The sequence below is a fragment of the Staurois parvus genome, unplaced genomic scaffold (genome assembly GCF_062004578.1).
Source record: "Staurois parvus isolate SC_StPar_1 unplaced genomic scaffold, SC_StPar_1.0 ptg000389l, whole genome shotgun sequence".
NCBI classification, from domain to species: domain Eukaryota; kingdom Metazoa; phylum Chordata; class Amphibia; order Anura; family Ranidae; genus Staurois; species Staurois parvus.
Genome location: NW_028318185.1, coordinates 279,227 through 304,346, shown reverse-complemented (window position 1 = coordinate 304,346; position 25,120 = coordinate 279,227). Strand labels below are relative to the sequence as shown.

Genomic DNA, 25,120 nt, shown 5'->3' with positions numbered 1-25,120 from the left:
TCTTCATTCCGGGTTCCCGAACTGCGAACTTGGACTTCATTCCGGGTTTTCGAACTGCGAACTTGGACTTCATTCTGGGTTCCCGAACTGCGAACTTGGACTTCATTCTGGGTTCCCGAACTGCGAACTTGGTCTTCATTCTGGGTTCCCGAACTGCGAACTTGGTCTTCATTCTGGGTTCCCGAACTGCGAACTTGGTCTTCATTCCGGGTTCCCGAACTGCGAACTTGGTCTTCATTCCGGGTTCCCGAACTGCGAACTTGGTCTTCATTCTGGGTTCCCGAACTGCGAACTTGGTCTTCATTCTGGGTTCCCGAACTGCGAACTTGGTCTTCATTCTGGGTTCCCGAACTGCGAACTTGGTCTTCATTCTGGGTTCCCGAACTGCGAACTTGGTCTTCATTCTGGGTTCCCGAACTGCGAACTTGGTCTTCATTCTGGGTTCCCGAACTGCAAACTTGGTCTTCATTCTGGGTTCCCGAACTGCGAACGTAGTTTTCATTCCGGGTTCCCAAACTGCAACCACTTGGTCTTCATTCTGGGTTCCCGAACTGCCACCACTTGGTCTTCATTCCGGGTTCCCGATCTGCGACCACTTATTCTTCATTCTGGGTTCCCGAACTGCGACCACTTATTATTCATTCCGGGTTCCCGATCTGCGACCACTTATTATTCATTCCGGGTTCCCGATCTGCGACCACTTATTCTTCATTCCGGGTTCCCGAACTGCGACCACTTGGTCTTCATTCCGGGTTCCCGAACTGCGACCACTTGGTCTTCATTCCGGGTTCCCGAACTGCGACCACTTGGTCTTCATTCCGGGTTCCCGAACTGCGACCACTTGGTCTTCATTCCGGGCTCCCGATCTGCGACCACTTGGTCTTCATTCCGGGTTCCCGAACTGCCAACGTGGTCTTCATTCTGGGTTCCCGAACTGCCAACGTGGTCTTCATTCCGGGTTCCCGAACGGCGAACGTGGTCTTCATTCCGCGCTCCCGATCTGCAGCCACTTATTCTTCATTCCGGGCTCCCGAACTGTGACCACTTGGTCTTCATTTTGGGTTCCCGAACTGCGACCACTTGGTCTTCATTCCGGGCTCCCGATCTGCGACCACTCGGTCTTCATTCCGGGCTCCCGATCTGCGACCACTCGGTCTTCATTCCGGGCTCCCGATCTGCGACCACTCGGTCTTCATTTCGGGTTCCCGAACTGCGACCACTTATTCTTCATTCCGGGTTCCCGAACTGCGACCCCTTATTCTTCATTCCGGGCTCCCGATCTGCGACCACTTGGTCTTCATTCCGGGCTCCCGATCTGCGACCACTTATTCTTTATTCCGGGTTCCCGAACTGCGACCACTTGGTCTTCATTCCGGGTTCCCGAACTGCGACCACTTATTCTTCATTCCGGGTTCCCAAACTGCGACCACTTATTCTTCATTCTGGGTTCCCGAACTGCGACCACTTGGTCTTCATTCCGGGCTCTCGATCTGCGGCCACTTGGTCTTCATTCCGGGTTCCCGAACTGCGGCCACTTATTCTTCATTCCGGGCTCCCGATCTGCAACCACTTGGTCTTCATTTAGAGTTCCCAAACTGCGACCACTTGAATGGCCAAGCCATGATGATATCACTCCCATGGCACAGAGCTCTGAAGGAACAACACAGGTATGCCGTTCCTTCAAGCCGCATGCGCCGTTGATGTCACCGGTGTCGCTCACTAGAATATCTACTAAACGGTGCACCTCGAGGAGACATTCATTTTAGCTGCAGGTAAGCTTCATTATAAGCATACCTGTAGGTAAAAATTAAAAAATATAGTTTACTACCACTTTAATATAGTGTCTTTATAGCAATTTAATCACTTACTAGTTTTCTGGTTATAAACTATTTTAGAGCAATGTATATCATTCATTCTTTTGCAAACTTTCTTACCGATCTTGAACAGAAATAAAACTCTTAGTTTCGGAACACCTCTGTAGCTTTGAAATCTTTCAGTCGACCGTTTTCGTGCAGGTGCCGCGCACATTTGGTGAAGGTCACCCAATTTGGCTGCAAAAATGGAATTATATTTCAATTTTAGCCATGCAAACGGTAGCCTGCATTAAACGTATGTTTAGTATGTTAATATTTATAGGTTTGTAAAGTGCTGTTGTTAAAACAAAAAGGATACAGGACCTATCGTCTGGGTTTTCACATACTCTGTTCTTAGAATAACGCAGAAACCTTGTGTTAGGAATGATTATGAAAAGAAACTAAAGTGGCAGCAATGTTAGGAAAAAAAAAAAAAAAAAAAGATTTCCTCCTGCAAGGTAAAGGCATAATGTGCTAGTATCCATTGCATACTAGCACATTGAAAGACTTACCTTGAAACGAAGCCCTCCAGGGGCGCAGTGACACCATTGCACAGGTTTCAATCTCCACTTGGTCTTCATTCTGGGTTCCTAAACTGTGACCATTTTGTCTTCATTTCGGGTTCCCGAACTGCGACCAATTTGTCTTCATTCTGGGTTCCTGAACTGCGAACTTGGTCTTCATTCTGGGTTCCCGTACTGCGAACTTGGTCTTCATTCTGGGTTCGCGAACTTGGTCTTCATTCTGGGTTCCCGAACTGCAAACTTGGTCTTCATTCCGGGTTCCCAAACTGCGACCACTTGGTCTTCATTCCGGGTTCCCGAACTGCCACCACTTGGTCTTCATTCTGGGTTCCCAAACTGCGACCACTAGGTCTTCATTCCCGGTTCCCAAGCTGCGACCACTTATTCTTCATTCCGTGTTCCTGAACTGCCACCACTTGGTCTTCATTCCGGGTTCCCGAACTGCGACCACTTGGTCTTCATTCCGGGTTCCCGAACTGCCACCACTTGGTCTTCATTCTGGGTTCCCGAACTGTGACCACTTGGTCTTCATTCCGGGTTCCCGAACTGCGACCACTTGGTCTTCATTCCGGGTTCCCGAACTGCGACCACTTGGTCTTCATTCCGGGTTCCCGAACTGCGACCACTTGGTCTTCATTCCGGGTTCCCGAACTGCGACCACTTATTCTTCATTCCGGGTTCCCGAACTGCGACCCCTTATTCTTCATTCCGGGCTCCCGATCTGCGGCCACTTATTCTTTATCCCGGGCTCCCGATATGCGACCACTTGGTCTTCATTCCGGGCTCCCGATCTGCGACCACTTATTCTTTATTCCGGGTTCCCGAACTGCGACCACTTGGTCTTCATTCCGGGTTCCCGAACTGCGACCACTTATTCTTCATTCCGGGTTCCCAAACTGCGACCACTTATTCTTCATTCTGGGTTCCCGAACTGCGACCACTTGGTCTTCATTCCGGGCTCTCGATCTGCGGCCACTTGGTCTTCATTCCGGGTTCCCGAACTGCGGCCACTTATTCTTCATTCCGGGCTCCCGATCTGCAACCACTTGGTCTTCATTTCGAGTTCCCGAACTGCGACCACTTGAATGGCCAAGCCATGATGATATCACTCCCATGGCACAGAGCTCTGAAGGAACAACACAGGTATGCCGTTCCTTCAAGCCGCATGCGCCGTTGATGTCACCGGTGTCGTTCACTAGAATATCTACTAAACGGTGCACCTTGAGGAGACATTCATTTTAGCTGCAGGTAAGCTTCATTATAAGCATACCTGTAGGTAAATATTAAAAAATATAGTTTACTACCACTTTAATATAGTGTCTTTATAGCAATTTAATCACTTACTAGCTTTCTGGTTATAAACTATTTTAGAGCAATGTATATCATTCATTCTTTTGCAAACTTTCTTACCGATCTTGAACAGAAATAAAACTCTTCGTTTCGGAACACCTCTGTAGCTTTGAAATCTTTCAGTCGACCGTTTTCGTGCAGGTGCCGCGCACATTTGGTGAAGGTCACTAACTCTTTTCACGATTAAAAGAGACTTTCTCGTAAAAAGATCGGTAGCTTTTATAACCAGCAGAACAAAGGGATACAGCACAGAGGAAAAAAAGCCTTTGAGGATTTCAAAGTTTTGCATTCTTAGTGAAGAAGAATTCTCTGGAGAGGTCTCAGAGAAACCTGAGCTTGGAAATAAAAACGTTGGATGGTCTTTGCTGTAAAATCTATATAAGGATACTGTCATTAAGTCAGCAAACCACAAATGGTTTTTGTTCTAGGCTCTTTGCATTCGTCCCACTGTAAGTAATACGTCATGAAATGACAAGGGGTATCAAATATCCTGTTTGTTATATGTTCAGCTGTAACTGATATTGAAAAGCAAATACTTGTTTAGAGTTTCTTATTTTTTTTTCTGTATAATTTTTCCTTTGCATTTTAGAAACCAAACTCTAGACAAATATCAAAAATGCACCATGGTCCAGTTTTTTGACTATTTAAAAATGATTTAAAGGACTCAATAATGGCCAATCGGTTTTTGACTTTTTCTTCACTTAGGCATACAGGCATTACTTTGAAGTGGTTCTGAAGGCAGGAGGTTTTTTTTTACAGTAATGCGTTCTTTGCATCAAGGTGAAAAACTGTCTGTGTGCAGTAGAAAGCAGAAAAAATGGGCAAGTGTAAGGATTTGAGTAACTTTAACCTCTTGGCGCTGGCTGCACGCAAGTGTGCGGCCTCCCGGCGTCTGGGCCTTGACGCCAAGCGGCTGCACATTTGCGTGCAATTAAGAAAAACATATGTGCTGAGAGCACGCACCCTGCACGCTCCCAGCATACATGTCCGGTACTCACGGAAAGGTCCCGATCGCCTCTTTCGATCTGGACCTCTCCCGCTCATGTGACTGCCGTGACGGTGAATCACATCGGTCACATGACCCTAAAACCCTGCCCCGCCTCCTGGCTTCTGAAACCCTTAAAGGGCCAGGAAGCTCTGGCTCCAAGGGGTTAACAAGATAACTGGGTCAGAGCAACTCCAAAACTGCAGCTGTTGGGGGACGTTTCTGGTCTGCAGTGGTCAGGACTGACCAAAAGTGGGCCAAGGAAGGAAATCTGGTACACCGATGACAGGGTCATGGACAGGCAAGGCTCATTGAAGCACATGGGGAGGGAAGGCTGGCCTGTGTAGCCCGATCCTATAGTCTGAGCCTACTGGAGCTCGAATTGCTGAAAAAGTTAATGCTGGTTCTGATAGGTGTCAGAACACACAGTGCATCGCAGTTTGTTGTGTATGGAGCTGTGTAGCTGCAGACCAGTCAGGATACCCATGCTTACCCGTGTCCACAGCCAAAATGGACACATCAGTATCAACTGGACCACGGAACAATGGAAGAAGGTGGCCTGGTCTGATGAATTTAAGAATGGTCTGAGGAAAGCAACCAGTTTGAGGTGTCTTCAGGTCTCAATGCAATTGATCATCTGTGGGATGTGCTGGAAAAACATGTCTGATCCATGGAGGCCCCACCACACAACACATAGAACTTAAAGGGTCTGCTACTGACGGCTTGGTGCCAGATACTATAGCTTACCTTCAAAAGTGTAGTGGAATCCATGCCTTGACAAGTTATAGCGGGCGGTGATAATATTTTGGCAGATTGGGGTATATACATGTCTATTATAGTCTTTATAAAAAAAATTTAAATAATAGGCCCCTATTAATTCAAATTACAAAATGTCCTACCATTTTTAAAGGCAAATTTGTCTTTATTATTTTTGCATCAAAATTGAACAGAACAAAACATGAGAAATAATAATAATATATATAAGTAAATGAACATAAAAAATAGCACAGATGTAGCGATGAGCCATGGGGATTAGTGAAAATGTTTCCATACAACAGCAAAATGGAAGGATTGACAACACAAAGTATAGAGTTATGAAAAAGCATAAGTTCCAGGGGGCAGCCCCGGGCGAGATGTATGAAACCAAATGAGAAAACTCCAAACAATCACATATATAAATCTAAGCAAAGAAAGAAGAGGAAAAAAGAAAAAAAAAAAAGGGGGGGGGAAGAAAAAAGAAGAACCAGTTGTAGAGGTAGTGAAAGATAAGAAGAGAGAGGGTCCGGAGACAGTAACGGCGAAAAGCAGAACTAAGGCGGCACTCTATCAGTATCCACCGCGATGACCCTGCCACCCGCACCCAGGCGCAGTCTGCAGGGCCAAGCCGGATTGCATTCCAAACCGAAAATGAATGAATCGGGGGAGCAAGGTTCAACTCCCCGAGGGCACAGCGGAGGAACACATATCTCGGAGAGTCGAAGAGGAGGAGAAATGGAGCCAGACCCGTCCATGTCCTACCATTTTTGAGTGCACACCACCATAGTATTTAAGAGTGTTGGTTAGGGACTGGTAAAGAAGTGGGGAAACTGCCTGTGTGAACAAGCTACCTGTGTGAACAAGCTACCTGTGTGAATGGGCTAGTTTCATATCTCTGCATGTCAGGAATGTATGCAAAATCCCTGACGTGCAGATAAATGCGCTGCACTTTCGCAGAAGCACTGGACTGCTATCAATTGCTGATGGAACCCCCCGCATCAGCAACATTGTGCATTTTCAAATGGTTCCGAAGCACCATGAGGTTTAATTTGGCCCAATTTTACAAAAGGACTGTGGACTTCTTTCCCCTTGTTTCTCATGGGTAGGGCAGCCCATTGGAATGAGTTGGCGACCCTACTATGCAGCATGTACAAATGTGAACTAAGGCTGACTGCTTGCTGTACCTGCTGTTTACATTATAAGGGCGGCAGGCTGACATGTTTCTGTTGCCAGAAAAAAAGGATTGGTGAAATAATTTCAATGCCTTATTGTGAACTTAGAAGATGGATTGCTTCACAGTGCATGCAGCTACAATGGTGAATGAGGGATTATTTTATTAGGCTGAAACGGTCTGTTCAGAGTGTGTGAATACTTTAATGTACGAAGTCTGTGCTCAGGTTCACTTTGTATACGGCCATTTTTTTTTTTGTTAACTTCAGCGTTAGTGATGACCATTATTTATTACAGGTACTTTTATAGCGCCATAAGTTTATACAGCGCTTTACATATATATTGTACATTTACATCAGTCCATGCCCTCATGGAGCTTACAATGTAATTCACATTCATACATACACATTCTAGGGCAAAGACAGGAGCCAATTAACCTCCCAGAATGTCTTTGGAGTGTGGGAGGAAACCGGAGCACCCTGAGGAAACCCACGTAGGCACTCTTCTCTGACAGGCTTACTTTACTTGCAGAATTGTTGTGTTTTGTCCTTTTTTGCTTTTTTAAATACATGTAAAATGAATCCAAAGTGTTATCCTTTGAGGGACGTACATGCTCAATCCTTACCGTCTGTATTAATGCATGTTTCAGGGATGGCGGCTCCAATTTCTGTTCCATTTGTCTTGCTGTTCTCTGTCCATTTGCTGTTGAGGTCAGCAGTTTATTGACAGCCTTTTAGTGATGTTATTCTCCATGGTCACCAGTTTAGATGAATTTGGGAGTGATGTATTGTTGGAGTGCCGGTTGTATTGACTGGCTCACGATGATTGCAGATAGTCATTTTTGTTGATCCAATATTTATGAGAATACAAGCTGTCAGTTACCCCGGTGCCAATGCAATTGCTTCTGAGAAGAAGCCAGCGTCTCTTCAACTGCATGTGAACATAACGTCTCGGAACTGGGAATACTGCGCTGCCTAATGCTCATTTTGTTTTCTCATGTAGATAAGCTACAGTAAAGTTGTATGCACAAAGGAAACAAGTGAGCGCTATATTATTAGAGTAGCTGGGACACCAAAAAGGTACCAAAACAACCTCCCAAGGACAAAATATAAATAAAGGTGCAGCGCTTCTATAAACATCATTAAAAATTAAACCAGCAATATGAATCATGCAATGAACGATTAATAAATATCAGTCCCAACAGTAAAAATTAAAATTAAAATAGAAGTATATCAAGTGACTAATAACTCATTAAAGTGAAAAATCATACATAAAGTGCAAGCAAAGTCCACATAAACGGTCAGATGTGAAGTCTAATGGTGAGATATCAAATAAAGGAGTGATTCCTTCCCAAATCTTCTGGTGACAAACAAGTAATAAATTGCGCACTCACCCGATGCGCAATTCTATTGCGCATTTGAGAATACAATATCTCAGAAGGTCAGCTGAAGCGTCTTTATAAGAGCCTCTAAAGCCTGGTATGGATTCCTCCCTGTGTAACTCATGGATGGCAGCAGCTTCTCTCCCCTTCTCAAAGAACTCGGATGGTTGGACTCATCAAGAGTCCAAAAAAGGAGGAGGCCACATAGCGTGATACTGCTTCAAATTTTTAATATTCCAATCACAGGTACAACATAGGCAAAACAAAAGCAAAAAGACACTGACTATGTGTGTAGGCAAGATGGCCACTGGACCAACACAGGGCCTCGGCGACATGACGTCACAGCGTTGTAGCTCCTCACTGACGCGTTTCGTGCTCTAGCACATACTTATAGGGGTGATCTAAATATATTCCAGGTGTATCAATACAGGAGATGTGTAAAGTCTTACATTTTTGTTTAAATCACAGTCTGAGTAGAAGAGCCTGTCCCCTGCCATCATACTGTAGAGGAGGGTCCTTGTTGCCCATTTGGAAGCAGTGGTCTCTGCAGAGCTCCAACACACCCCTTGCATTTGGGAAGCAGAACAGCCAACCAAATAATACATGCTGGATACATTTTGGAACAGCACAATGTGAAGCACTGCAAGTATGACCATGTGAACTCCACCGTCAGCTGCAAGGGACATAATTGGTACAAAGTGTTGACAGGCGTTTGCAAGGCTTTAAAGCAGATGAAATGTCTGTTTTTGGCGCATCTGTAAACTTAGACTGGGGGCTCGTTCACACTAGCTTTGCTGTCAGAAACGCAATCTGCATTCAGATTGCTTTTGACGGGCAATTTACCGTCTCCTTTAATCCCTTGAATTCTGCAGTGGTGTGCCACAACCATGTGCATTGCATGTGGCTACAGGGCACTTACTGAGCATCCCCATTCACTTGAATGCTGAATGATAGTCTGGCTGAAAAAAAGACAAAAGTCCATCCAGTTCAACCATAAAAAAAAAAACCTTATAATCCTATACCCACAGTTGATCCAGAAGAAGGCAACAAAACCCAGCAAAGCATGATAGAATTTGCTCCTACAGGGAAAGGAATTCCTTCCTGATCCCCCGAGAGGCAATCGGATATTCCCTGGATCAACTTTACCTATAAATGTTATATCCAGTTATATTCTGTGTATCTAGGAAAGACCTTTTTTTAAAGCAATCCACTGATCTGGCCAGAACCAACTCTTGGGGGAGTCTATTCCACATTTCCACAGCTCTTATTGTGAAGAAACCTTTCCGTGTTTGGAGATTAAATCTCTTTTCCTCCAGACATAAAGAGCGCCCCCTTGTCCTCTGTGATGACTTCAGAGTGAATAACTCTACACCGAGTTCACTATATGAACCACTGATGTATTTATACATGGAGATCATATCCCCCCTTATGTATTATACATGGAGATCATATCCCCCCTTATGTATTATACATGGAGATCATATCCCCCTTATGTATTATACATGGAGATCATATCCCCCCTTATGTAATATACATGGTGATCATATCCCCCTTATGTATTATACATGGAGATCATATCCCCCCTTATGTATTATACATGGAGATCATATCCCCCCTTATGTATTATACATGGAGATCATATCCCCCTTATGTATTATACATGGAGATCATATCCCCCCTTATGTAATATACATGGTGATCATATCCCCCTTATGTATTATACATGGAGATCATATCCCCCCTTATGTATTATACATGGAGATCATATCCCCCCTTATGTATTATACATGGAGATCATATCCCCCCTTATGTATTATACATGGTGATCATATCCCCCCTTATGTATTATACATGGAGATCATATCCCCCTTATGTATTATACATGGAGATCATATCCCCCCTTATGTATTATACATGGAGATCATATCCCCCCCCTTATGTATTATACATGGTGATCATATCCCCGTTATGTATTATACATGGAGATCATATCCCCCCTTATGTATTATACATGGAGATCATATCCCCCCTTATGTATTATACATGGAGATCATATCCCCCTTATGTATTATACATGGAGATCATATCCCCCCTTATGTATTATACATGGTGATCATATCCCCCCTTATGTATTATACATGGCGATCATATCCCCCCTTATGTATTATACATGGAGATCATATCCCCCCTTATGTATTATACATGGAGATCATATCCCCCCTTATGTATTATACATGGTGATCATATCCCCCCTTATGTATTATACAGGGAGATCATATCCCCCCTTAATCCCCTCTTCTCAAGAGAGAATACATTCAGTTCCTCTAATCTTTCCTCATAGCTGATCTCCTCCATGCCTCTTATCAGTTTGGTTGCCCTTCTCTGTACTTTCTCCAGTTCCCCAATGTTCTTTTTGTGAATTGGTGCCCAAAACTGAACTGCATATTCCAGATGAGGTCTTACTAATGATTTGTACCGGGAATATGATATCTCTCTCTCTGGAGTCTATACCTCTTTTAATACAAGAGAGGATTTTGCTCGCTTTAGAAACCGCAGCTTGGCATTGCATGACATTATTAAGCTTGTGATCTACCAGAACCCCCAGATCCTTCTCCACCATTGATTCCCCTAGTTGTACCCCCCCTAGTATGTATGATGCATGCATATTCTTAGCCCCCAAGTGCAAAACCTTACATTTATCAACATTAAACCTCATTTGCCACATAGTTGCCCAATTACACAGAGCATTGAGGTCGGCTTGTAAGTTGGAGACATCCTGTAAGGACGTTATTCCACGGCACAGCTTGGTGTCATCTGCAAAGACTGAAATGGAATTTTTAATCTCAGACCCTATATTGTTTATATATAATAGGGGGGTATAATTCCTGCCACGCCCACAAAGCAAGGTATTGTGGCTCTGGCATGTGTACACCCACAGCCTCCACCCCTGCAGCTAAAGGGGGCAGCGGTCGGGTGGAGGAGCGTGGCATAACCGCTGGGCTTTACCACTCCCCAACTGCTAGTGTGAACAAGCCCTTAGGATGTTAGGTACGCTGGCTGGTGTTAAAACTGTTATTAAGCTGAATTCAAGGCTAACTGGTAACTACGCAGCTTAAATACATATCAACTGCGAAAAGATTACCAATTCTGTTCAGCCAGTTTTGCGATGCAGGCACCCCTGGCAGACAGAATCAAGGTTCTAAATTTGCATTTTCTGGTTTCAGCTTTGCTTTAAAGAGACATCTTTTTTGCCTATTTGGTCAGAGTGGAATGTTTTATTAGTCTAGCCCCAACTTCATCTGACCTTCCCTGTGTTCCCCCTCTACTTTGTTCCGCTGGAAAACAAACCCCGTGCATGTTCTGTGTAGCTATATTTTCCATGGGCTGTACCTCGGATTGATCCCTGGGCTAGAAATGGCCAACTTTGCATGGACAACTACTGTCAACAATACAGAACGCAGCGATAAAGTTGGCTACCAGGTTTTTGGCTTCCAGGTTTCTTGAATGCGTCTAGCCTTCCAGGAAGCATGTTTTGGGCTCGTGTAGTCGCATTGTTTCACACTTTATTTGTACCCTTCTCTTCTGCCTTATGCGTCTGTTGTTCGTTCTGCAGGACATTTTGTAACTGTCAAGAATTTCATAAGCCTTCCTTCCTTCAAACTGAAATGTCAGTAAATGGGAATTTGGATGAAGCCGTCTGTTTCCTTGGCTGATGCTTCTCAGGATATACAATATTTTATTTTCCACTAATTTTCAGCGGATCCTCATTGTATGTGAATTCCAGGCTTCTAAAGCCAGTCACGTCAACGATACCAAAACTTTCCTTTATTTGATTTAGCAGTGCCCCATTATTGTAACAGTCGCTCTTCCCAGAATGCCCTGCAGAGAGAAATTAGGTCGTTTCAGAAGATCTGTTTTTTTTTGTTTTTTTTTCTTATGAAGGCAGGTTTTCCACATGAAGAGAACTCTCTGATCAAAAATAACATTTGGGGTTTTGGCTATTTAACGTATTATTGTCGCTAGTATGTAACTGAATCCAACCAACATAAATCATCGGCGCCTAACATCTATTTCATTCCCTTGCTTTTATTTAGATATAATATTGATTATTGTGTATTGATTTCCTTTCTTCTAGAAATTTCTCTCCTTGATGAGGAATTGCAGTTTGTACCTTTCTTTAAAGACATATTGATGAATGAAGCACCGGGGACCCTTTTTATTGTTATAGAAAGCCTTGAGCTGTCCATATTTCTCCCCATTCATGCAGAACAGCAATAACAATTTTTGTATTTTATGTTTGAGAGGTAACTTGACCTGTCCACCAACACAGAGGAAATTGCATAAACTGTTGGAGGGGTGCTGGTATACAGTGAATGACAACATAAAAACCTATATCCTGTAGGACTGTTAGGCTCCATGTACACGGGGCATTTGGAAAACACTTCTGAACGATGGAAAGTGACTGCTGGAAAACGTAGGTGTCAAGAGAACCAGAGAGCACACGGAGACAGATTGCACGAAACCCGACGTGTGGGCGTTTATTGGGGAGGTTTTTGGGACACAGACAACAGTTCCTTTAGTCCACAGATCCGCTCCAGACACAGCAACACAGTCAAATTCTCTCTAAGGCAATATGGAACAACAGGGGTATGGTAATCCATAGGTTTCAGTAAGGCAAGGGCGGGGTGGTTTTGTGGAACTTCAGGTTCCTGGGAAGAATGGGGCTCAGTCTTTTGGGCAGCACGGAGTTAGTCCACTTACTGGATGCGGGGAGCCAGACACAGAGGGCTACAGTGCACACCGGCAGCACAGGGTCAATCCACACAGGCAGCTCCAGGCAGGGAAGGGTTAAGTCCGTTCGGCTCAAGGGCAGGCAGGGAAGGGGTCCAGTCCGCAGGCTCACAGGGAACAAGAGGTTAAATCCAGGCAGGGAAGGGATTCCTGGCAGCAGAGAGTTCACCCCACACAGGGGAGGGATCCAGCAGCAGACAGACAGTCAGGTCAGCCAGGGAGAGGAGAAGGGGGCCGGGGGAAGGTTGTCTGAGAGAAACTGGCACTGCAGCACAGTCTTCCCTCACACACTGCAGCCAAGAGAACACAAGGGGGGTTTCCCTGCTCTCAAGTACAGAGCTGGGCGCCTTGCTGCTGCAGTGGTAACCCGAGACTTCCTGTCGGGTTACCATGGCAATGGGCCCTGTCCCCCAGGTCTCCAGACCCGCCCAGGGAACACAGCCTTTGTCCCTGTCCTGCATGGAGCCCGGGAAGATGTGCAGAGGGGGAAGGGAGGGGGGTGGGGGCCTGTTTGTGGATTCCCTCAGCAGGGGGCCAGACTGCAGGCGACAGGGGTGAGGGGCTGCTGAGGGCTGCCTGTGTCAGGGACGCGGAGGACTAGAAGTCCCAGCATGGACGGGACAGAAGAGTGAGGGGCTGCTGAGGGGGGGGGGGGGGTGGCAGGCAGCAAGCCTAGAGGATGGGGGAGGAAGGGTCAGCTCCATGGCAGTAGGTTAAAAAACACCTGTTTAGCTGCGTTTGCATACTGCGTTTAGAAGCCTTTGTTTACAGATAACCTCAGGAGACCCCAAATGCCCAGAATGCACTGAAAAACAGTAAAAAATTAACTATTTCAGACATTTTGAGAGAAATAGAGCAGTATGTGTTGAGATGACCTGTCTTTTCTGGTTGTATTCACTATGGATCCCATCATGAGCATAATGCGGCATGTTCTGCCATTGTTTCCTTCACGCAAAACCTGGAACTGACTGCGCTGGTGTACCGGGTCTATTTGAATACATGGGAAACGCTTTGCTTGCATTTCTGATGAGGAAAAAAGGCTCTGGACAGCATCTGGACATGGAACAGTTAAAAAAAAAAAAAAAAAAGCATTTCTAAACGCAAACGCTTCTAAACGCAGTGAGCCGCGTTTACAAGCTTTTGGCATTTCAAACGCTGATAAAATCGACTCCTGAACGCAAGTTTCGTGCGTTCAAAAAAAACGACTGTAAACTCAACTGCCTGTAAACGACAATGTGTACATGTTCACATAGGAAAACATTAGGGAGAGTTCAGGGGCTGCTGAAAAAAACGCAGAAAAGCTCCTGAACGTCAGTTTATCAGCTGCATGAACCCTTATCGTTTCATTTTTGCAAGGGGGGGATAGGGGAAATCTGCAGGTAAAGCACAAAACTGATGTAAAACAGAGCCATTACATTGGCATTAAGTGGCTGTTTCAGCAAGTCTTGTGGTCAATGTCTGAAGATTAAAAGCCCTTCATGTACAATATATTATTATTATTATACAGGATTTATATAGCGCCAACAGTTTGCTCAGCACTTTACAATATAACGGGAGACAATACAGCAACAATACAGTTCAATACAAGAGGGATAGGATGGCCTGATCCTGGGAGCTTACAATCTAAGAGGGAGATGCACCTACTATTTTTTTTTTCTTCCTTCAATTGGAATGTTTAGTAAACAATGGGTCCACATTTACTCAACACATGCGGCTGAAGAACAATTTGCTAATGTCTCTTTACTGTTTTACCTCCCCAAAGAAAAAATCTCTCACTTTTCACAGTCACACCTTTATGGCAGCACCCATATTTGTGAGCAACTGTTTCCAAAGATGAAGTACACAAAGGGCTACTACATCCATCGTACCAGATATTGAGGCTATCAAAATATTGGGTCAGATATTGCACTCATTTTATGTTGCCCTCCAACTTTTATATTAGAAAATATTACAAAAAAGTGAAGTTTTTATTACTCAGAGAGGTACATTATCTATATCCGTGATCGTTAACTTGTGATCGTCTCGACTTTTTCTGCTCATCCGCTATCTTTATTGTTTGTGCATTTTGTGTGTGACCCAAGACGATTCCTTTTCTTCCAATGTGTCTACCTGATTTAACCACATGCCGCCCAGCCACTGTAGAAATACGGGGGCAGGCAAAACCACATTTTAAAACGTGTGTTTTGTAAACAGGTAGGGGGCACGCGCGAGGCGCGCCACCGCCCTACCTGTCCCGCTGATCACGGCCGCGGATGTCAGTCGCCGGGTCACAGCTGATCGTTACCGGCTATGTCCTGGCGATCGGCGGCAATAGCTGACAGAGAGCACAGCTGCAGTAGCTGTGCTTTCTGTCAGTTCCCTGACAGCTCCAGGACAAGCTGATCGGGACAGAAGAGTTTCTCTCTCCCGATCAGCGGTGTTCCCTGCAGTACACACCCCCGCCCCCTAGTAAAACACTCCCCTCACACAGATAACCCTTCCCTGAAAAATAAACTTAACCTCTTCCTCCCCAGTGCCATTAGTACAGTGTCAGTGGTTTTTTTTTTGCACTGATCACTGTATTGGTGTCACTGGGGATGTCAGTGACCCTAAGTCAGTACCCCCCAATGTCAGAATGTCCGCCGCAGTCCTGCCATAAGTCGCTGATCGCCGCCATAAGTCGCTGATTGCCGCCATTATTAGTAAAAAAAACTAAAAATCCCAGTATCTTTCCCGCCATTTGTAAACGCTATAACTTTCACGTAAACCAATTAATTTACACGTATTGGGATTTTTTTTTTTTTTAGCAAAGACATGTCGCAGAATGCATTTTGGCAGAAATTTATGACTAAATTTGATTTTTAATTTTTTTTTTACTGGACATGTTTTATAGCAAAAAGTCCAAAATATTGTTTTTTTCCTCAAAATTGTCAGCCTTTTTTTTTATAGCGCAAAAAATAAAAACCGCACAGGCGATCAAATACCACCGAAAGAATTTGTGGGGAAAAAAGGATGTAAATTTCATTTATGTACCGTATTGCATGACCGCGCAATTGTCCGTTAAACTAGTGCAGCGCTGTATAGCAAAAAAAAGGCTTAAATTGCAGTATTTATACCATAGTTTGTAGACGCTATAACTTTCACACAAAGCAATCAATATACTTATTGGGATTTGTTTTACCAAAAACATGGAGCAGAATACATTTTGGCCTAAATTTATAACTAACTTTGAGTTTACTATATATTTTTTATAGCTGAAAGTAAAAAAGTATTGTTTTTCTTAAAAATTTTTGCCCTTTTTTTGTTTATAGCGTGAAAAATAAAAAACGCACAGGTGATCAAATACCACCGAAAGAAAGCTCTATTTGTGTGAAAAAAAGGACGTAAATTTCATTTGGGTGCAGCGTTGCATGACCGCACAATTATCAGTTGAATTAGTGCAGCGCCGAGTAGCAAAAAGAGGCCTGGTCATTAAGGGGGGGTAAATCCTCTGGAGGGCAAGTGGTTAAAGCATACTATTGATGGGCCTGTCTTACTAGATGTTTGCATTCTACTTGATTGCAATCACAATCTCCTTTTTTTCTTCGTGTTCTGAAATTCTTTGTAGGTCCTTTTGTAAACTGAGTAGATATTCACTTTTTATTTTTCCCTCGCACCCTGTAAATAGTCTCATTAATAGGCAGATCACAGAATAATCTGCAGACAGCAGGCAGAGAATTTTGGGAAGTCGGGAATGCGGCACATTGATAAACTGGAAATGTTTCCCTTCAGAGAGACCTTCTGTTCTTCCAGTATTCTATCGTTTTGTTTAATAATATTTCATTATTTTATGAATAAGCTGCCGAATGCGGTATTTATAGAAGCTTCTGAAAATCCAAGAGTTGAAGGCAGCTCATTACAGAGATCCGCTGTTGTTCCTCTGCAGAATCACACACTGCAAAGTACTGTTTCCCCTTTTTGCCGTGTGGGCATAGCTGTTGGCGGTGGCATCTCTGTAATGCAACGCAGGATGGTTCTGCCTGACATGATAAATGAAAGTTAAATTTCAGTCACACATGAAAACTTGATTTTAAATGAACTGTGCATTCACATCAGTCCCTACCTCACATGTATACATAGGGGCCAATTTAGACAGGAGCCAATTAACCTGCCAGAATGTGTGTGGAAAGCTGAAGGAGATCAGAGTATGTAGATCAGGGGTGTCAAACACCATTTTATCGTGGGCCGTATCAGCATTATGGTTGCTCTGAAAGGGCCGGTTGTATCTGTAAGACTAGATATCCAGAGCACCTCCCCCCCCCCCCCATTACATCAGATGCAGGATGCAGGGACGGACTGACAACTCATGGGGCCCCTGAGCAATAGGGGATCATGGGCCCCCTGTGTCCATGCCTGCACTCAAAAAAGCCTATAAAAAAGGTAACGGGCATTACATGGGGCCCCCTACTGACCCCGGGCCCTCGGGCAGTGCCCAAGTGCTCGAATGGTTAGTCCGCCCCTGGCCAGTAAACTTCCCAGCATGTTATCCTATGTCTCCATGCACACATAGACTGTAATCAGCGTTTTTTGACTGGGGCTTTTTTTGGCTAGAAAAAAAAAACAGAAATAGTGGGTTTCTAGAGGAGTTTTTTAGCTATAAAAATGCTGTAACACTGAAAAACGCAGCAAAACACAGTAAATCATGGTAAACCGGTGTTTTTGGACTTCTTTTGAGCAAACAAAATGCAAACGCAAAAAAAGCAGCAAAACAGCTCTTCCTCAGCCTGCACTACCTCTTCTACTTCATTAATCTATCGACTGCACTCCACAAGTAGCCACGGGCAATAGGGGATCATGGGGCCCCTGTGTCCTTGCCTAAACTCAAAAAAGCTTATGAAAAAGGTACCAGGGGCATCTCATGGGGCCCCCTACCGACCCTGGGCCCTCGGGCAGTGCCCCAGTTTCCAAATGGTCAGTCTGCCCCTGATCAGATGTCAAGAATCCAACATCACCTAACATCACCATGCACCCCCTTTGGGGAAAGCAGAAAGTGCAGGGTCTGGAGGAGGAGTGTAGTCAGTTACCAGAGTCTGCTGAATGCTGAGACCAGGGGAGGCAGAGATGAGGGGGTGCTGCAGCTGCACTGAGAGGTGCAGGATTTGGCAGAGGAGTTCTATTCTCCTCTCTGCTGCTGACTGCTGAGACAAGGTGGGGGCGGAAACCAGGGGGTACCTGCAGGAGAGGTCCAAGGGCCACATGAAATGGCCTGGAGGGCCGGATCCAGCCCGCGGACCTTGTGTTTGACACCTGTGATGTAGAGGAACTCCATGCAAGGCCAGGGAGGGTTGGGAAACAAACCAAGGACATCAGCTCTGTAGGGTAGGAGTTCTGTAACCATTAAGAAATTGTGCTGTCACTGGTCCTGTTTTGTTGATTACCTGACTTTGCACTTTTAATTTTTCAGCAGTCCCCATAGGGTATTGTGTACATGGGTGGTGTTGTCCTATGTCAGCAGATTTCCATTCATCTGAATGGTGCATTGTAGGTGAGAGTTCAGAGGCTGCATTTTACATTGTAATCTGCATGCCCTACTGAGATGCATTGCATTGAAGGCAATGCAGGTGGAACAAAGCCTTTTGCTAGCATTTGCGTTCTGATACATGCGTGTAATTGTGGTGGTGGTCATATCCAAAAGCCAAGAGCGCTACTCATTTACACAAATCCTAACAGTTATTATTTATTTATTTCAGGTACTTATATAACGCCGTCAATTTACGCAGCACTTTACATATATATTGTACATTCACATCAGTCCCTAACCCTCAAGGGGCGTACAATCTAAGGTCCCTAACTCACATTCATACATACACATACTAGGGACAATTTAGACAGGAGCCAATTCACCTACCAGCATGTCTTTGGAGTGTAGTTCTGGGAGTATCAACTTTTGGGTTTCCAGCAGCTGTCCCTGGTTGCTGTCCCTTACCTCTGTGTCAATACTGTCCCCTGTAATGGGGGACCCAGGAGAGCAACAGGCTTGATTGATAGCAAGTACCATTCTGAAATCATGTTCAGTCACGTTGTAAGATATGACTTGTCTGCTGTCTATTCACTTGTTCTGTTTTTCTGGCAGTGAGACAACACTGCAGCAAACGCTGTGCCAATACCAGAAGTGAATGATCATCTACACAAGCAAACACACTTACATTTCAGTGAAGTTCGGCTATCAAGCATGAGCAAAATGCTAACCGTTCGACTAACTGAGGCTATCTTTCTAAAACTAGGATGTGATGAAACCAAACATCAGGCAATAGGAACGGTCAATATTTAGCCAAGAGTCTTAAACTTTTTTCCTTAAATCATTTTTTATTAAAGGCATTTTATATAGTCGACCCATACAGGCGGCTTACACATCTGTGTCTGCTCAGTTTATGCAGAGCGGACACAGACAGAGCCTGCTGTACTGTATGGGCTGCCAGGTGTAAAGGGACGATGGACTACCCTCTGATCTAATGCATCTAAATTGAAGAGGATGGATCCCATTCCATTTTTTTTTTTTTTTTGTGGACCAAATCGGACCCTGAGGTAGACCAGTGTAAACGGACTTAAGATCAGGTTCGCCTGTCAATTTTTCAGGTGGCCCTGAACGGATGGTCTATTCGCCCCTATGAACAGGTGGGTGTAAACGGACATAAGTCCATTTACACCCACATGTTCATAGGGGCGAATAGACCATTCGTTCAGGGCCACCTGAAAAATTGACAGGTGAACCTGATCGGACCGGCCATGTAAACAGGGCCAAAGGCAAACTTGGATAGAGAAAGGGAGGGTTATAAGGCCTGTAAGGTTACACACACAGAGCCCAGCTCAGCCCTTCCCTGCTCTCACTCATCACTGGATTTGATTGACAGCAGCAGGAACCAATGGCTCCCGTTGCTCTCACTGAATCCAGTGAGGGAGGAGAGAGAGAGAGCAGCAATGCTGCTCTTGTGGGCACAGTGCTGGAATGAGATCGGGTGGAGGGGTATCGACAATAGAAGGGTTTTTTTTTACCTTTATGCAAAAATACATTGAGGTAAAAACCTTCAGTCTTTACAAACACTTTAAACTACCAGCATGTCTTTTGTAGGGAACCAATGTAAGCACAGAGAGAACAGGCAAACATGCAATTCGCATCCTGGCTTGGATTCCAAACGAAGCCACTGTGCTGCCCAACTTGTTGATTGACAACACAGCCAACAGTGAGGAGGATAGGGGATGCTTATGAAGCAATATTGCAGAAGAGGTTTTTTTCTTGCCTCCTATCACATCCATAACATGGTGCAGAGGAGCAGTTAATACATATATAGCTCCTTTCAGTGACACTGTCAGGTGAGTTAAAGGAAGGTACATTTAGTTGTCTGAAAGTGCTTTCTTTTAAATGTAACTCCAGTCTAAATTTTGCTAATATTTGCTTTGATTTTGTTTTAGTTTTGTGTTAGGATCATTGTTGGGCTTGCAGTTTTATTTTCTTTCCTTCTTACCTTTGACACCAGGACAGAAAGTGATGGAAATATTCCAAATTATACAGATGTCACAAGAACAGGAAGTGAAGTCTTCCCTTGGGGATATTTGTCAGAGGCCACATTTCCTATCACTTTGAGGGACCCTCTGAGACATGGACACTAATAACAAAGAAAAACAATAAATTGATTCCTGTACATCCAGAGAATGGTTTTGTGTTCGATAGAGTTGCTAACATCTCTACTAAGCCAGCTAATCCTGAGCAGTATGGCTACCCCCATGTATATATAAAAAGTAAATGTGAGCGCAATGTTTAGGTAAGAATAGAAGCAGCTAGCATATAGAGGTAAAACCTCAACACCTTAAAATGACAAATATAAATTAATAGGCAGCGCTAAAAGAGCGTATATCCTATAAGAATAAATAAGTATAAGCATATATTGTAAGTGGGCGCTGATATAAGCGACAGGATAGCGCAGTGATATTGTGTCTGTGAATGACGTCTCCGTAAATATAAAGTGACAATGCTGTTAAGTCCAATCACAAAATAATAAAGTCCATAATGAGAGGTGATCCGTGCTCCGTGACGGTCAGTACTGGTGCCAAGATCCGGTAAAATGATGCACTTACCAGAAGTACATATACAGTATTTTCTGGTGTATAAGACTACTTTTTATACTTAAAAATATACCCCAAAAATTGGGGGTCGTCTTATACGCCGGGTATAAAATGTGAACCTTTTATACATCCAGCGGTCTGATTACCGTAGGGACGTACGTTTTGAAATCGCTTGGCTCAGTATACTGTATATACCGCACATCCAGCGGGCTGACAGATTAATCTCTCATAGGGACATTTGTTTTGAGCCAGCTTGGCTCAGTGCAGTATACTGTATATACATTACTGCACATCCAGCGGGCTGTATATATACTGTATACTGTATGTAGCCGAAGCTACCGTATTACCGCACATCCAGCGGGCTGTATATATACTGTATACTGTATGTAGCCGAAGCTACCGTATTACCGCACATCCAGCAGGCTGTATATATACTGTATACTGTATGTAGCTGAAGCTACCGTATTACTGCACATCCAGCGGGCTGTATATATACTGTATACTGTATGTAGCCGAGGCTACCGTATTACTGCACATCCAATGGGCTGTATATATACTGTATACTGTATGTAGCTGAAGCTACCGTATTACTGCACATCCAGCGGGCTGTATATATACTGTATACTGTATGTAGCCGAGGCTACCGTATTACCACACATCCAGCGGGCTGTATATATACTGTATGTAGCCGAGGCTACCGTATTACTGCACATCCAATGGGCTGTATATATACTGTATACTGTATGTAGCTGAAGCTACCGTATTACTGCACATCCAGCGGGCTGTATATATACTGTATACTGTATGTAGCCGAAGCTACCGTATTACCGCACATCCAGCGGGCTGTATATATATACTGTATACTGTATGTAGCCGAGGCTACCGTATTACTGCACATCCAATGGGCTGTATATATACTGTATGTAGCCGAAGCTACCGTATTACTGCACATCCAGCGGGCTGTATATATACTGTATACTGTATGTAGCCGAAGCTGCCGTATTACCACACATCCAGCGGGCTGTATATATACTGTATGTAGCCGAAGCTACCGTATTACCGCACATCCAGCGGTAACCATCTGATTTGGAATTTGATCCATATGATGACTGTCTTACAAATGTATCACAAGATGTCATTCATGAACTTATGATGTCAGAGGATGAACATGAGGATTTTGAAGGATTTTAAGTACCGGTAAGTCATAACCATTTCAAGTAAAAAATCTGATGTTTTTAAAGGGTGTTGCCTCGAAAGGGGGGTAGTCTTATACGGCGAATATAGCCCAAAACCTATGTTTTAACTGGAAAATTAGGGGGTCGTCTTAACCACCCAGTCGCCTTATACGCCGGAAAATACGGTAATATGCGCATTATATGTACAGTTGTGTCCAAAATTATTCAACCCCCAATGCTGTAAAGGGGTTTAGGGACTATAGTGTACATTTGGAATTGTATTCAGAATCAAATCCTACAAGGACGTTGTAACTACCCAAATGCAACTAAAATGACATCAATTGTTTATGTAATACAGTAGTAAATGGTTCTTATGTGGTTTCTTCATTGCCACAATTATTCAACCCCTTAAAGACTACCACTCTGAAGAACAGAGGTTCATACAGGTGCTTTCCATCAGGTATTGAAAACACCTGTGGATGTCACCGAGCAGCAATCAAGCATAATAAGCACCAATTAGGCAGCTTTAAAATGACTGTGATACTCAGCTCCTTCTAGACATTTACTGGTGTGGTTACAAACATGGTGAAGGCAAGAGAATGGTCCAGGAAGACAAGAGAAGAGGTGATTTCTCTTCACAGGAAGGGCAATGGCTATAAGAAGATTGCAAAGATGTTAAACATACCAAGAGACACCTTAGGAAGCATCATTCGCAAATTCAAGGCAAAGGGCACTGTTGAAACGCTACCTGGTCGTGGCAGAAAGAAGATGCTGACTTCGACTGCTGTGCGCTACCTGAAGCGTAGAGTGGAGAGAAGTCCCCGTGTGACTGCTGAGGAACTGAGAAAAGATTTGTCAGATGTGGGTACAGAAGTTTCAGCCCAGACAATAAGACGCACACTGCGTAATGAAGGCCTCCGTGCCAGAACTCCCAGGCGTACCCCCTTGCTGTCTCCAAAGAATAAGAAGAGTCGACTGCAGTATGCCAAAAGCCATGTGGACAAACCACAAAAGTTGTGGGATAGTGTTCTGTGGACTGATGAAACAAAATTAGAACTGTTTGGGCCCATGGATCAACGCTATGTTTGGAGGAGGAAGAACAAGGCCTATGATGAAAAGAACACCTTGCCTACTGTGAAGCATGGTGGAGGGTCAATCATGCTTTGGGGCTGTTTTGCTTCTGCAGGTACAGGGAAGCTTCAGCGTGTGCAAGGTACCATGAATTCTCTTCAGTACCAGGAGATATTGGATGGAAACGTGATGCAGTCCGTCACACACCTGAGGCTTGGGAGACGTTGGACCTTTCAACAGGACAATGATCCCAAGCATACCTCCAAGTCCACTAGAGCATGGTTGCAGAGGAAAGGCTGGAACATTTTGGAGTGGCCATCGCAGTCACCAGACTTAAATCCGATTGAGAACCTCTGGTGGGACTTAAAGAAAGCAGTTGCAGTGCGCAAGCCTAAGAATGTGACTGAACTGGAGGCCTTTGCCCATGAAGAATGGGCGAAGATACCCGTAGATCGCTGCAAGACACTTGTGTCAAGCTATGCTTCACGTTTAAAAGCTGTTATAACTGTAAAAGGATGCTGTACTAAGTACTAAGATTGAATGTCACTTGGGGGTTGAATAAAACTGATAATGCTGTGAGCACAGAAAAGACATTTGTGGTTATTTCATTATAACTGTTATGTTATATTTGTCTGACCTACAAGTGCCTCTTTAATGTAAATGTAAGCAAGATGACTGAATGATCAAAAGCAATGTCAAACTGGCCAAAACACTCAATTTCAGTGGGGGTTGAATAATTTTGGACACAACTGTATATCCTTATGATGGGGTCATCGGGGTCTGGGGCTGTGGGGTCATCAGGCTCAGCAGTGGACACTCAGGATGATGCAACTCACACTCAGCGGTCTCACTCCGCTCACAGAGTCATCAAGACAGCTCTAAGTACTGGGTTCACACTTCCAGATGGCTCCAACTTATGAGGCTCGTAATAATCAAGCCAAGGGGCAAAAATGGTACTGGTAGTGTAGTAGGTTTATTCAAATGTAAAACATAGCCAGGTAAAAAATATAGCAAAACTCACATGTGATCATAAAATGGCTGCTGGCCTTCCTCACGGCCGTGTGCGGCAAGGCGTCAATCTGGTGGGCCCACCAGATTGACGCCTTGCCGTAATGTTTAAGTAAAGTGACCCCCTGAATCATTTTCAGCTTTGAATCGTAAAAGGCCTAACTAAAAGCAGGAACCACAAGGAGCCCTCTATTACCTCTGTTAGCCATAAAGGCTGCTTTTATGTGTCCTTCTGATGCTGGTCTCACTTTGTTACTTAGGGTTCAACTTCCTTGAGTTTGAGGCTAGACCCCACTCACCAACCAACCTTCTTTCCAATGAGAGCACCACAGTTGCTTTTATTGGACACTCGTTGTCTAACTTTGGGTCGTGGCTTGGCTGTGAAGATGGGAAAATCATGGCTTTAGTAACAATCAGAAATCAAGATCAGAGGGACATATGGAAGAGGTTTTTCTTGCAAATTAAAATCATACATGGCATGTAATTATATTTACTCTTAGCAAGTACTTTTAATGGGCACTTCTCAGAGAAGAATCTAGGCCAAATATTTTCATCCAGGGTTATATGGAATTCCAAGAGCCCTTTCACACTGGTGCACTTAAAGGATAAGTTCACCTTTGGAACATGTTACATGTTCCACCCATTTTTGGGATGGAACATGTAACATGTTCCCATAGCCGCAGCCGTGCCTAAAACCTCCCCTTCTGACAAATAATATGGGGAGAAGTTTCCCCGTACTACCTGTCAGAATTGAAAACCGTGTGGCCGTGCGATGCTCCGCCCACACAGCCGCGTCACTCATTCACAGAGTTCTGTGAATGAGGGCCTTCAAGTCCCACTTTACAATATAACGGGAGACAATACAGCAACGATACAGTTCAATACAAGAGGGTTAGGAGGGCCTGATCCTCAGAGCTTACAATCTAACATAGCATGCCGTTATGAAACATGGATATGTGACTCAAAAAAATAAAAAG

At 44.2% G+C, this 25,120-nt stretch overlaps 1 protein-coding gene across 4 annotated transcripts in view; it reads left to right on the top strand.

Annotated features, from left to right (window-relative positions):
• The window catches only part of ASAP1 (ArfGAP with SH3 domain, ankyrin repeat and PH domain 1), a 491,182-nt gene that overhangs the window by 186,842 nt on the left and 279,220 nt on the right, over positions 1 to 25,120 (top strand). The window lies entirely within an intron of this gene.